At 46.3% G+C, this 14,750-nt stretch overlaps 1 protein-coding gene across 1 annotated transcript in view; it reads right to left on the bottom strand.

The window, feature by feature from the left end:
• Positions 1-14,348, bottom strand: part of LOC127009011 (diuretic hormone class 2-like) — a 138,462-nt gene extending 124,114 nt beyond the window's left edge. The window contains exon 1 of the mRNA XM_050881589.1: positions 14,182-14,348. The gene's annotated coding sequence lies outside the window, so the exon portion shown is untranslated. The remainder of the gene's footprint in view (positions 1-14,181) is intronic.
• Between the last annotated feature and the right edge of the window lie 402 nt (positions 14,349-14,750).

Raw genomic sequence — 14,750 nt, 5'->3', positions numbered from 1 at the left:
AAAATTATCAAACCTATCTTTCTTTTCCTCTCACTTTCTCTCGTTCTCTCTCGTAAATGGGCATAAATAATAACATCGAACACTCTCTCTCTCTCTCTCTCTCTCTCTCTCTCTCTCTCTCTCTCTCTCTCTCTCTCTCTCTCTCACTTTCCCTCTCTTTCTCTCCCGTAAATGGCATGAATGAGAGGCGACAGTTGGAGTGAAGGAGACGGAAGGGGATAACAAGGTCAGCGAGGCGTTTTAAGTGACGGCAAATGACATCACGAAGGGCAGGAGGGAAGGGGAGGAAGGGGGAAAGGAAGGGGAGGAGGACGCTGGGCAGTAGGGAAGGGGAGAAATATATGGGAGAGGAGAAGTGGAGCAGGGGAGGGACAGGGAGGGGGGGAGGAATATACGGGAGGGGAGGAGCCAGGAAAGGACGGGTGGGGGAGAAGTGCTGGAAGGGAGGACGCGGTGGAAATGAGTGGGAGGAGGAGGAGTAGGAGGAGGAGGAGGAGGAGGAGGAGGGGAATTGGGTCACTGCCTATATGTTTGTGTTTTTTTGTGTTTCCTTGTTTTTATGTTTTTTTGTTTTGTTTATCTTTTCCTCATTCTCCACTTTGTTTGTTTGTCTGTTTGGTTATCTGTCTATTGGTGTATCTCTCTAGCTGTTTGCCTAGTGTGTGTGTGCATGTGTGTGTGCGTGTGGGAGGGGGGAGGAGGTTGTAAGACATTCTCAAGCCCCTCCTTAGCAATGCAAACACAACACACACACACACACACCCACACAATCCCCCATCCACCCACACACATTCCCACATAACCCCTCTCAACCCTCCCCTCCTCCACTTCCCCCCACCTCCCCTCCCCTCTCAAATAATAGAATGACAAACGGTCCATGAATATCTTAAGCCACGAACGATTGGTAACGAGCCGCGACCCCAAACAGTCACTCAACGCTCTTAAAAGCTTCTAATTTATGCATCTTGCGGATCAATGGCTAACAGGGGGGAAGGAGATTCAACACACACACACACACACACACACACACACACACACACACACACACGTTTACCCTACAACACACCTAACTACTCCCTCCAAACACAAGCCTCTCCCCACCCACACACACAAGCTTTCGCTCCCCCCCCCTACACAAGCTTCGCCGCCCCCTACAGTCCCCCCTCCCCACCATCACACACGCACAAGACCCCACCCTAACTATTTCCATCTTCCACCAATTCTCATTCATCACTCTGCGCATGCGTGTTAATGTACCCGTAAAAAACGAAGAGTCCGATTGGCTAGTACAGAGACCAATGGCATACGTATATACTACCTCGGTCATCGCTCCGCCTGGGCCAAGAACCTTCACCTTGCTGCCACGGTCTTCCTGAGGCACGCGAGGAAAGCTTATATCACCGCAAAGTCGCATTGGCTGGTGACCTTGTGGCGACATGAGCAAAGGTGAGGTGCGGAGGTGCAGGTGAGAAGGGGAGGGAGAGCCGACAGGTGAGAGAGGAGGAGGAGGAAGGATGGAAGGAAGGGAAAGGAGTGAAGTTGGGACCGATTTTGAAGGGATGACAAGATGAGGGAGGACAGAATACGCCACACAGGTAAACATATAAAGGGAAAAGAAAACGAATGAAAACAAAAAGGTAGTTAGAGGAAGGATAGAGGAGCAATCAGAGAAGAAAAAAAAGAGGTAAGGAAAAATCTATAGTTGAAGAAAAGGTAGAGAAACGTGAGAAACAGTGAAGGAGAGAGGGAGAGAAGATGAAGTGAAGGAGGAACATGAGACGAACAAATTGAAAGAGAGAGAGAGAGAGAGAGAGAGAGAGAGAGAGAGAAAGCTAGCGAGTGAGAGAGAGCAAGAGAAAGAGAAAGAGAACCGCAGGAGAGCAGGTGGCAGGGATTTCTGGCAGCTTCTCTTTTCTCTCTCTCCTCACACACACACACACACACACAATGCACCCTCTTCCCCTCCTACACACAGCCCTTTTCCTCTCTGCCTCTCGCCGCTCGCCCTCCGCACACACACACACACACACACACACACACACACACACACACACACACACACGCGCGGCCTCGAGCAAACCCACACAACATGACCCGATTATGGTAAGAAGCTTTGTCTCGTGAGTCGACATAACGCTCGGAACACCTTAACGCTGCCAAAAGAAAGGATTACCTGGCGTGCGTGGAGGTGGGGGAGGAGGAGGAGGAGGAGGAGGAGGAGGAGGAGGAGTAGAAAAAGATAAACAGATGGAGCTTTGCGTATTGTTCCGCGGATTCCCTCACGTAATGTCGGTAAAAGTGTTCTTGCGGTTAATTGTTTCGCTGATTGCACAGGTAAAGAGAGAGGGAATCCTATACGCACCTGGAATACGATAGGAATAAAATGTTCTATTGTGTTATTATCCCCCGGCAAGAGTAATGGAACTCCCCATCGGAGGGTATGCTGTATAATGACTAGCCTTTTCTTCTCTTTCCTTCCCTCTTAATGCCTACGACTTAAACGCTTTCAAGAGGGGTGGATCAGAATATCTCTCCACCCGATTTGGACACTTTCCGCTACTCATATTTTCAACTATTTGCAGGAGCGGCGTCAGCGTGTTTATTTTGTTTATTCTTTATATTCCTGTTTATTCTTATTTATGTGATGCCTCCTTAATTGTAAGAAACATAAAACGAGGCTGCATGCGATAAGCTACAAGAAATATGTATAGATAAGAAAAACTACAAATAGGTAACAATCACAATATTTAGATTTCACTGTAAAAGTAAAACGCAAAAGCCATAAACTAAATCTTGACCTTGATGACCTGTGAAGGAAAACGAATATATAATTTAAGATGCACCAGCGTAAACATCTATAAGGTTCGTCTCTGCGCAGTGAAGTGAGAGAGCAAGAGATCCCAAGAGAGCTAGAGCGAGCGAGCGAGGAATACCCAAGGGTGGGCAGTTGGTTTCGTCGCCCGCCACTGAAGGTGCACTTCGAAACCTCATTTTATTTGCGTTATGATCCTTTACGTCTCTTAAAAGGGCCTGCATTGGGGAGGAAGAGTAGTAGTAGTAGTAGTAGTAGTAGTAGTAGTAGTAGTAGTAGTAGTAGTAGTAGTAGGAGGAGGAGGAGGAGGAGGAGAGAGGGAGAATGATGAGGAGAATGGCGACTACATATTCGTACGTAGGTTAAGGACAAGGAAGATGAGGATGATGAAAATAAGGATGAAAAGAGGAAGAGGAAGAAGGAAGAAAAGGAGAACGTCGACTATGATACCAAAACGGAAGACTATGAGAAGGCGGAGGAGAAGAAGAAGGAGGAAGAGGCGGCGGAGGACAAAGATGAGAAGAATTCACGTCAACACTAACAACAGCAGCAGGAAAAGTAGATGGATGCCGCATTATCGTTCCTCGCATCCCCACAAAGGTTGCAGTGTTACCGTAATGGAAGAAAACCAGTGTGCTTATGAATTCACGCTCCAGCCTCCATTACTGCGTCCATATCCTTTCCCAGTGCATTTCAGGCCTCACCGCGTGGACTGGGCAGGGGGGAATGTCGCTTGGACGGCTTTATCCTCGAGAAGCAGGCAAAGGAATGCTTCCCTTAAGTACCTCTGATGTGTAAATATTTTAATCACCAATGTCTGCGTCAAAATTATATACCGTAAGACTTTGACAGGTAAAGTTTGAGGGCAACAAATATGACGATTAACCAGCAATCCCCCTTTTTAAGAACAGCAGGGCAGTGTGTGGCTCCGACTGTACCGCAAGAATGTCCTCGAGAAACAAGTAAGGAAAGCATTGTAACTCCTTTTTTTGAACGCGTGGGCTGGGCAGAACAGGGCAGGGCGGCGTGTGGCTCCGACTGTACCGCAAGAATGTCCTCGAGAAACAAGTAAGGAAAGCATTGTAACTCCTTTTTTTGAACGCGTGGGCTGGGCAGAGCAGGGCAGGGCGGCGTGTGGTTCCGACTGTACCGCAAAACTGTCCTAAAGAAACCGGCGAGGTAAAAAGAAAAGGCATTGTAACGAATCTCTTCCTCATGCTCTTAAGCCTTCAGGAGACCGCACGTACCCGGGATTAATGTTTTAGAAGGAAATGCACCAAACGACTGTCCCTCTCTCATGCTCTTAAACCTTCACGAAATCAGACATACGCAAGATCCATGTTTTAGACCGAAATGCACTTAACAATCGCTCCCTCCCTTCTCTAAAAGCCTTCTGGAATACGTCTTTGGATGTTATAAAAGACCCGGAATACATTACACTACACTTATACTCTCTACGTCAAGGTTCTCGGAGATTTATACAGACTAAGAGATGATCACAGAAGCCACGCACAGCTATAACGCATTCCTCAAACTTTACCTTTTAACACGCAATTTCCGGAATAAGTTAAAAATATATACAACAATCCATCATTTTTCCCTCCTGTCTTAAAAATCGGGAAGGCTTCATGCTTATATTCAGGTATGAGGACGATTTATAGAGCAGTGTACCCGATCATTTTCCGCCATCAATCTTCAGTCTTAACGAGGCGAAGGAAGGGCTGCTCGATTTACTGCACTGGCCACTCGCTGGAAATGGTGGAGTATGAGCGAGATTTAGCGTCCGTTTCATATCAAGGGCGGTATCACAAGACACATTCGCTTTTCACATTATCTATTTCTAAAGGTCATAGAGGGGGTCAATCGGGTTCTAATGAGTGTTTCTAAAGGTTCATGGTACTGAGGAAGGGCCACACTATCACCAGGGTCATAGAACTACTACTGGAAATGCCCACAACTCCTACGAAAGCCTTGTCAAATGAGTGTTCTTGGGGGATGAAATGTCTTATGATGCGACCCTGTTTTAAACTCTGAAGAACACGAACGTACTAAGGATGAGGTTGTTTATTCTACGCAACATTTAGTAGTGAAAAGGATGAGTCTTTCCACTTGTTTTCCCTCTGACGCTGAAAACGGCGGAGTGAGAAAGGAATTTATCGCCCACTTCATATTTAAAGTTTAAGCTCTGGAGAACACAAACGTACTAAGGATGAGGTTGTTTATTCTACGCAACATTTAGTAGTGAGAAGGATGAGTCTTTCCACTTGTTTCCCCTCTGACGCTGAAAACGGTGGAGTGAGAGCGGAATTTATCGCCCACTTCATATTTAAAGTTTTAAGCTCTGGAGAACACAAGAGCACGAGAGATGAGGTTGTTGATTCCAGGGTTCTACGCAACATATAGTATTGCGAAGATGATACTGTTCACTTTTTTCACTCAGCCTGAAAACGTTGAAGTGAGAGCAAAATTTATTATCCTTTTCATATGTAAAGTTTTGCAGCGCTGAAGAACACAGGCATACGAGAGATGAGGTTGTCGGTTCTACGCAACATTTAGTAGTATCAAGAATGTTACTGTTAACTTACTTTCTCTTGACTCTTAGGAATGGAAATCTTTACATCGATCTACATACGATACTTGCGCCAAAAATTATACTGTTTACTCGATTTTCCTCACATCCTTAGAAATACAAATCTCTACATCAGCCTGCATACGATAATTGCCCCAAGAACTATACTGTTCACTTTTTTTTCTCTCGGATACTTAGAATACAAATGTCTCCATCGACCTGAAAATAATAGTCGTATCAAGAGAGTTACTGTTTGTTTGTCTACCCTCAGACCACAAGAATACAAAGAGTAATGCCTTTAATAATACTATCCACTTATTTTCCCTCACACCTTTTACAAATATCTACATCGGGCTGGGCAGGAACGTTCGCACAGGCCAGCAGCGGTAATTAAAGGAGCGCTTCACTTCCACCCGGTAGCGTAGCACCTCGACTAGGACTCCCTCGCTGGACCCTTCCCGCCGTTCTTCATAGTTATCCGCGGCGCCGCCCAGCCGTCGCCAGAACACTCGACCTGGAGGCAAGCGGTTCACGGAGTCTACGGTCTGCCGCGCCGCTTCTGACTATCGACCGAGTGGCTGCGAAGTGGACATGATAATAAGGTCGCAGCATAATTTATCGGTCACATTCTATTGGCCAGCGACCCGGAAAAGTGTAGCCCGCGAACAGGAACCCGATACAAGTTACTGAAGGACTTATTTTGTTGGAATAGAATTACCTTGCAGGAATAGAATTACCTTGTGACCTCTCGAGCGCGATATTTCGGTATTCAGCTTCCTCGGGAAAGAATACTACTTGACACTTGCAGCAAAATAAAGACAGCAGCGTTGCGTAAGACTGTGTGAAAGCGCTATTTGTGTTCTCGTATTTTCACACCAAGATGCCGAGGACTCCAAGAGGCAGAGGGCAGAGAAATGAAGTCGAGCTCAACCGAATAAAAGTATCGCTCATGTTACTCTAAAATAAAGTGAAAGTCAACAGGCACAAGGGTTAATGAGACAGAGATTAGCACAGAGGTCACGCGGAGATATAAACTATGTCCGCAACTTGTCTTTCACCTAACTCAACAACCACTCATCTTAAAAGAGTAAAAGACGCGGTAGCTACATCCTGAAATAGTCTAAGGGGGATATTACACTGGGCATATTTTCCGTGGATCTTCAGTCAAACCACGATTTCCGCTAACGTGGTTCTCAATTGTTTGTTGTTATTGCTGCTGATGAAGATGATGAGTAATACCGTCGTCCTACAGTGAAATCTACCGTAGCTTTGGAAGATCGTGGACACGTCAGAAAACCACGCAAATATGAGAGCCACGCCAGTGGTTTGACTGAAGATCCACGGAAAATTTGCCCAGTGTAATAGCCCCTTAAGGGAATCCGCAGCTCGAAAGTCCTCCGTGAATCCTCTGGGGGATGAACTGAACCGGAGTTGGCGTCATGATCCGCGCCAGTGGAGGGCGGCGACGCGGGAACACACCTGCCGCCCGCGAGTCGCTCCTCCCGCCGACGCCTTCATCCCGACAATGGACGAGCTCGCCGAAGACCGGAGCCGATACCGAGACTCTGCTGTCCCTTTGGGTGAGGAAGAGGCTGAGGTTACGGGCGAGAATCTTTAAGTTGGTATTCTCAGGGTATCAAGAGTATCAAGACACTTCTCCATCCGGAATTGATCTCTTTTCAGGCCTCTCATTATTTTTTTGGTTTCTGGAGCAGCGCATAGCCTTTTTTTCCGTTTTTTTCCGTTGAACTGCCTCCCTTGCTGTAAAAAAAGACGCTTCCATCTCTCACGCTAATATTTTCTAAAGGACGAACAGGAGATCAATCGGGGTCTCAGGAGTGTTTTTTCACGTTCATGCATATACAGAAGCTTTGTTAAACTACCACCAGGGTCATAAAACTACTCCGATGGAAAGGCGTACACCACCCACGATAGCCTTGTAAAATGTGTGTGCAATTTATAAAGGGAGAATAAGAGATTAATAGGATTCTCATGAGTGTTAATATTTTTCACGTTCAGGGTACAGAAGCTTTGTTAAACTACCACCAGGGTCACAACACTACCTCGATGGAAAGGCCCACCTCCCATGATCGCTTTGTCAAATGTGTGCGCAATCTATAAAGGGAGAATAAGAGAGTAATGGGGTTCTCAAGAGCGTTTTTGTCAAGTTCATGGTATATACAGAAGCTTTGCCAAACCACCACCAGTGTCATAAAACTACCTCCGATGAAAATGCCCGCAACTCCTCCGAAAGTCTAGTCAAATTATGAGTGTTTGGGTGTCGAAAAATTTAAGAATGTATAAGGTTGTTATTCTCGAACGCTTCCACCTCTCATATTAATAATTTCCAAAGGGCAAAAGGGAGTTTAACAAGTTCTCATGAGTGCTTTTTCAAGTTGATGGCACACAGGCCTTGTCATACTATCACCAGGCTCATAAAACTACCCCCAAAGAATGGCCCACACCCCCTACGAAAGCCTTGTCAGATGAGTGTTTGGGCGACGATAGCTTTAAGAATATGGTCATTAGTTCCTTACGTCGTACTCTACTATATGGAAGAGTTAAGGAGAGGATTTCCGACCCACCAATAAAAAAATTTCCTTGGCTTCGAAGACAGTGGCGTTAACAAAATGATCTTACTACTGTGTCAAGGTGAATGCACTTTATAGTTACTGCAAGAGGTGCCTGCAAGGGACTCTAACTCTACGTAAACTCCCTTCACTGCAGTTTCGACGAGCGCTATCAGATTGTCGTACTCAGAACATTGCATTCATTGGTTTCAGACCCCAAAACTGTCGTACTCACACAAATAACGCTACTCAAAGAAAATATTGTTAAAGCCGTAATATACTGACGTGATTTTTTGCGATAGTTATGGGTCACAAACCGGATAATACAGTGAGCTAAGTACGATAATCTGGTGACGCTGCTTTCGACGCGACATATTTTACGGAAAGGATCATGAAGGAGGGAGAAAGAGCGTTGTTACGAGGGGCCGATTGCAGGAAAAAAACCTTATAAGTCTATTTTGCTCAAGCGGGGATGTATCTTTTCCACGACCTTCGAACTCGCCGCGACATATTTTACGGAAAGGATCATGTAGGCATCAGAAGGAAGAGGAAATATGAGTTCTTACGAGGGACAAATTGCAGAAAGAAAAAAAAAAAAAAACGTATGTCAGTTTTGCTTTAGCGGGGACGATATTTTTTCCGTGACCTTCGAACTCGCCGCGACATATTTTACGGAAAGGATCATGAAGGCATCAGAAGGAAGAGGAAATATGAGTTCTTACGGGGGACCGATTGCAGAAAGAAAAAAACATATCAGTCAGTTTTGCTTTAGCGGGGACGATATTTTTCCATGGCCTTCGAACTCGCCGCGACATATTTTTCGGAAAGGATCATATAAGTATCAGAAGGACCGATTGCGGAAAGAAAAAAAACGAATCAGTCAGTTTTGCTTTAGCGGGGACGATATTTTTCCGTGACCTTCAAACTCCCCACGACATATTTTCCTCGGTAACATGAGTCGCCGAGGACGCCACACGCCGCCGCGGAGCCTCGCAGGAGACGCGGCGGGACAGCGTCTTTCGGGCAATCTTCCAGGCCGACAGTTCTGTAAATCAACGCTGAGATGGGAAAGGGAGAGCGTGGGAAGCAAGGGAGGGTGAAGGGAGGCAAGGAGAGGAAAGAAGAGGATGAAAGAGCCACGCTAAGAGATGACAAGGAGAGCATGGGAAAGAAAGGAGGGAAGGGAGAATGAAGAGAGGGGAAGGAAGGGAAAGACGAGGAATTGAATATGTTAGGAGGGAGAGGGTAAGGAGTGAAGGAAGGAAAGAATGGTATAAAAGAGAGGAAGGCAAGGAGAGAATGAAGGGGAGGATGAAGGGATGAGTCAAGGAAGGAAGGAAGGCGAGTGGAATACGATAGATAGGAGAGGGTAAAAAGCGAAGGATGAGAAGTCTAATAAGGGTGAAGAAGGCAAGGAGACACGAATATGGAGAGGAGAAGAGGCAAGAAGGGAAAGAAGGGGACTGGGATACAATAGAAAGGAGAACGTAAGAAGAGAAGAAAGTCAAGAGGAGTATAAAAGAAAAAGAACGGTGACGAGTATAAGAGGAGGGGAAAATAAAAGGAATGGGCATTATGTAGCAAGGGAAGCAGAGGAAGAAGGGGACGATAGGAAATAGATATGAAGAGAAGAAAAAGATGAGAGGTTTCGGAAATGACATATGGACGAAAGTAAGTCGGGAAGGAAAGAGAGCTGTAAGAGGAAAGAAGGAAAGTTAAATAATAGAGGAAATAAAAGTGTGAGATGAGAAAAATGTAGGATAAAAAAAGAAGGAAGCGAAGGAAAGAAAAATATATGAAGAGGAGGGATAAAAAGGGAAATGAAAAAAGTATGGAACAGAGGGTGAACTAAAGGATAAGGAGAGAGGAAGTGAAATAGGGAGAGAAGAAATGATAAAAAAACAAGAAAAGAACAGAAATAAAATACAAGAAGAAAAGAGAAAGAGAGAGAAGAGTGAGAAAGAGATACAATGAAAACGGAAATTAAGAAAAAGGAAAGAGGTAAAGAAGCAAGGAATAGCGGGAAGGAGGAAGGCAAGGAGGAGAAGAAAGGAGGTTGAGATAAAGTGGACAGTAATGGAGTCGGGAGTTAGGGAAGGGAAGTAGAAGGAGAAAGAAAGAGAGAAGGAGGAAAGAAGGAGAGAAGGAGGAAAGGAATTGCATCTCGGCGACAAGGCGCGGCATGTACATTAGTTTCCCATAAAAAAAAAAAGATACAGATCACAGTGCGGCGGAAAAATCGGACCAAAAAGAAAGAAAAAGAAAAGAAAAATCGTAGAAAAGGGGAAACTCAGCGGATGATTTCAGGGATAGGAGGAGGAGGAGGAGAGGAGGAGGAGGAGGAGGGATGGAGTGGAGGGAGGGAGACGAGGAGGATTGGAAAGTGGTAACCAATATGTAAACGAAAACGAGAAGGTTGATTGGCAGAGAAACAGAGAAACGAGCGATGGAAGACAAAAAAAAAAGGGCATAAAAACAAAATAAAAAAACGAAGACAAGCACAGTAACCCCAAGAACAGGAGAATGAACAAGCATAAGACAGAGACGTTGATAAAAATACGAGCAAAAAAGGACAAAAAAAACGAAGGCAGTCACAGAAAGAAGAACAGGCATTAGATAGACATTGATAAAAAGAAAAAAAAGAAAATAAGGATGAAAAGAAAAAAGAAAACACCGAGGGCAACCACAGAAAGAACAAACATAAGACAGACATTGATAAGAAGAGGAAAAAGAAAAAATACGACGAAGAAAAATAAGCAACCACATATGAGAAAAAAAACACATGAGGAAGAAAACATTGACCAGAAAAAAAGCAAAAAAAAAATAATAATGAAAATAATAATAACATACGACAAATCTTTACGAGCTTAGGAAGAACGTTAATCTTATATACGACGTCCTAATGGGTCTTGGATATTTTTTTTTGTTCTATGTGGACAGAAAAATAAGAGGTGACCCGCGGTGATATGGAGAGGAAAAGAGAAGTGAAAGGAAGAGAAATCAATGAAAAAAAAAGAATATATATAGTTAACCTTCCCATCACGTATTACACCCACACAAACAACAAATAAATGAAATACCTACTAAAATAAAGTGTAGAATCATGCCGCTGAAAACTATGAGGAAAAGAAAAGTGAAAGGAAAAGAAATCAATGAAAAAAAAGAATATATATAGTTAACCTTCCCATCACGTATTACACCCACACACACAAAAAAAATGAAATACCTACTAAAATAAAGTATAGAATCATGCCGCTGAAAACTAAGGCAAAAAATCGCTCTGGAACATCCGTATTCTTTCTTTTTATCGTGTTCTCTTCCACAATGCTTTAGTTTATTCATTATTCAAGCGCTACAACATTTCCTACACGCTCCATTCATTATGCAAGTTCTTCTCTATTTTCCGAGCCTTGTGTAAAGGTGAAGCAACCGGCGCCAGAACACGAGTGGGAATTAGGTCAAAGTCTGTGGAAGAGAGCGAGTGTGTGAGAGAGGTGAGCGTGAGCGAGAGAGAACGAGAGAGCGAGAACCAGAAAGCGAGAACGAGAGAGCGAGAACGAGAGAGCGAGAACCAGAGAGCGAGAACGAGAGAGCGAGAACCAGAGAGCGAGAACGAGAGAGCGAGAACCAGAGAGCGAGAACGAGAGAGCGAGAACCAGGGAGCGAGAACGAGAGAGCGAGAACCAGAGAGCGAGAGCGAGAGAGCGAGAACCAGAAAGCGAGAACGAGAGAGCGAGAACCAGAGAGCGAGAGCGAGAGAGCGAGAACCAGAAAGCGAGAACGAGAGAGCGAGAACCAGAAAGCGAGAACGAGAGAGCGAGAACCAGAGAGCGAGAATGAGAGAGCGAGAACCAGAGAGCGAGAACGAGAGAGCGAGAACAAGAGAGCGAGAACGAGAGAGCGAGAACGAGAGCGAGAACCAGAAAGCGAGAACGAGAGAGCGAGAACCAGAGAGCGAGAATGAGAGAGCGAGAACCAGAGAGCGAGAACGAGAGAGCGAGAACAAGATACAGAGACCGATGGAAAGAGAAACCGCACATACAAAAAAAAGAAACCTACGAATATACAGAGAACGAGAGCAAGAGAGATACAGACAGACCGATAGAAAGAGAAACCACACATACAATTATAAGAGAAACCATAAAAAGAAACAAAGAGCGAGAGGAAGAGAGATAGAGACAGACGAATGGAAAGAGAAACCACACATAAAATAATAAGGAAATCATACGAAAAAGCAGAGAACGAGAACAAGAGAGATACAGACAGATACAGACAGAACAATAGAAAGAGAAACCACACATACGTACAATAAAGAGGAACATACGAGGAAATTTAATAAGAACACCACCAAAAGTTCACCCGATGTCTCCTCCTGAAGCGAAGGCAAAATAAAGTGTTCTTGTCGTATAGAAGCGAAGAGGAAACGATAGGAAAATACGTGGAAATGAAAGCAGAATCGGACTTGCCTTTTTTTCCGTTTAACTTTTCCTCATCAGCTAGAAAAAACAATGAAAATAATCGTACCTTGGTTTTTTCCCCTTCAACTTTACCTCATCAGATAGTAAAAATGATAACAGAATCGGACTTGCTTTTTTTTCCTTTCAACTTTCTCTCGTCAGCCCAAAAAACGTAATAAAGCGACGATCAAAACAGCGTCCATGAGTGGCTTCCTTTTGCGTGTGTGTGAGTCAGTATGTTTAGTAGTGACATTAATTAACTTTATGGTCTCGTATTATTAAGGGCAGACTGGCAACTACACGACAAAACTCTTACGATTCACTCTGTTATCTCCGTTGTTGTTCTTTTATCTTTCAATTATTTTCTCTCTCAAACAAAACTATCGAACACACGCACACATATACTCACACCGACCCACACACACACACGCACAAAAAAACACATATACTCACACCGACCCACCCACACGCAAGCACAAAAAACACACACACACGCACACGCACACGCACGTAAGTACACACACATGCCAAAGATCAAGTAGCTCGTTGCATTGATTCCTTTCCTGTAAATTGTTGGGAGCCTCGGCAAGCCACGCGGTGCTGGTGGGGGGGGAGGCTCCGCGCGGCCCGTCAAATCAGGCAGCGGCGAGGAACGTGGAAAGGTTACAAGGACAGGAACCGTGGCGTTGGGGAAGTGTTGTGGCGTGCTAGTGCAGCGAAAGAGGAAGTGGATGTGTTTTCATGGGTCACGTACACAGACCACGGACGCTGTTGAGAGAATTCGGGATGTGTTGGCGCGTTGAGAAAGGGAGTGTTTATATAGGGGGATATGGCGATGTTGGGTGCGTTACTGTAGAGAATAAGTGCATGTGTTGGGGTTTGATGGGTCACGTGAACAGACCACGGCCGCTGTTAAGAGTGATGAGTCTGGAGATGTCGGTGTGTTGCATCAGGGCACCAGGACAAACCCCGAGCCGTTGGGGGAAAGACGGTGTGAGTTACTGTAGCGAAAATGAGGAGGATGTGTTGGGTTTGATGCGTCACGTCAGCAAACACCGCGGCGTTGAGAGTGGAGGGTCAGGATGTGCTGGTGGGTTGAAAAAGGAAGTGGACAGGCACCGCGGGCGTTGGGGAAGTGTTGGGGTGTGTTAGTGCAGTGAAAGAGGAAGATCGTGTGTAAAAGAGTTGTTGCGTCACGTGGACAGACACAGCACCGTTGAGAGTGATGAGTCTGGACGTGTCGGCGTGAGGGCATGCACGCGGCCGTTGGGGAAGTGTGTAGGAAATGGATATGTCAGGGATTGATGCGTCACGTGGACAAACACCGCGCCGCTGGGAGACATGATTGTGGATGTGACGGTGTGTTATAAAGGTTACATGGGCAGACACAGCGGCCGTTGGGGGGTGTTTGGGTGTGTTAGTGCAGCCAAAAGGAAGTGGATGTGTTGGGGCTTTGATGCGTCACGTGGACAGACGCCGCACCGTTGAGAGCCTCGGCATGTGTTTGTGTTAAAGAAGAGTAAGTGTTGATTTAGGAGACTATAGCGATACCTTGCCGACACCTGGGAGTATAAAGTTACGAAAAACACTTCGTGACAAGGGCTGAGGGTCGCCGCGGCTCGTGGCTGGGTCCTCAGCCTCTGAGGTACAGTCGCCCGGCACCACGCGAGCACCACGAGGCCCTGGAGAGGCGGGGCGGCGGAGGGCCACTCTGCAGGAGGCACCCTCGCCCTCGCCCCGCCGCCTCCACCAGCGGCAGATAAGTCCACTTACTGTTGGTGGTCGTTGTGTGGAGAAGAGCGAGGGGCGGACCGGCTGGGTCACTGAAGGGGCGCGAAGGAGCGGGTCTGGTGCGGGTCACAGGAGCGACGAGCCGACGACTGCTGGCGAGTGTCTTCACCTGACCGACGCCCGTGATGGGAGGAGTCGCGAGCACGCGTCTCGGCCAGCCTTATATAGGGCGGGAGCCTCGCGCCCCGCCCCCCCCAGCTGGGGCTCCTCCCCTGCCGCAGCCCGACCCGCCCACACACTCCGACATACACGCCGCGTGATCTCATACCACAAACTTTTTTTTTTCCTTTTACGAGCGATGAATAACTGACACGGCCGCCAAAGGGTCAAGGGGGGCCACGGGGACAGGCGCCGCGGACGCTACACATTTTTGGACCCCTGAACGCTGCCCCGGCGCCGCGTCAGTGACCCGCCCCAGCCCGCCCCGCCCCGCCCCGCCCCTGCCCACCAATATTACGACGAAGCAAAGCACGAAAAATAAAAATTCCCCCACGAGCTCTAAGCATGGCGCAGCAGAGAGATGGGAAGAGGCGGGGAGGGGGCGGGGAGGG

Source organism: Eriocheir sinensis, chromosome 39, assembly GCF_024679095.1.
Source record: "Eriocheir sinensis breed Jianghai 21 chromosome 39, ASM2467909v1, whole genome shotgun sequence".
Lineage (NCBI taxonomy): Eukaryota > Metazoa > Arthropoda > Malacostraca > Decapoda > Varunidae > Eriocheir > Eriocheir sinensis.
The sequence above is the reverse complement of the archived record's forward strand: the minus strand, read 5'-3'. Positions and strand labels throughout refer to the sequence as shown.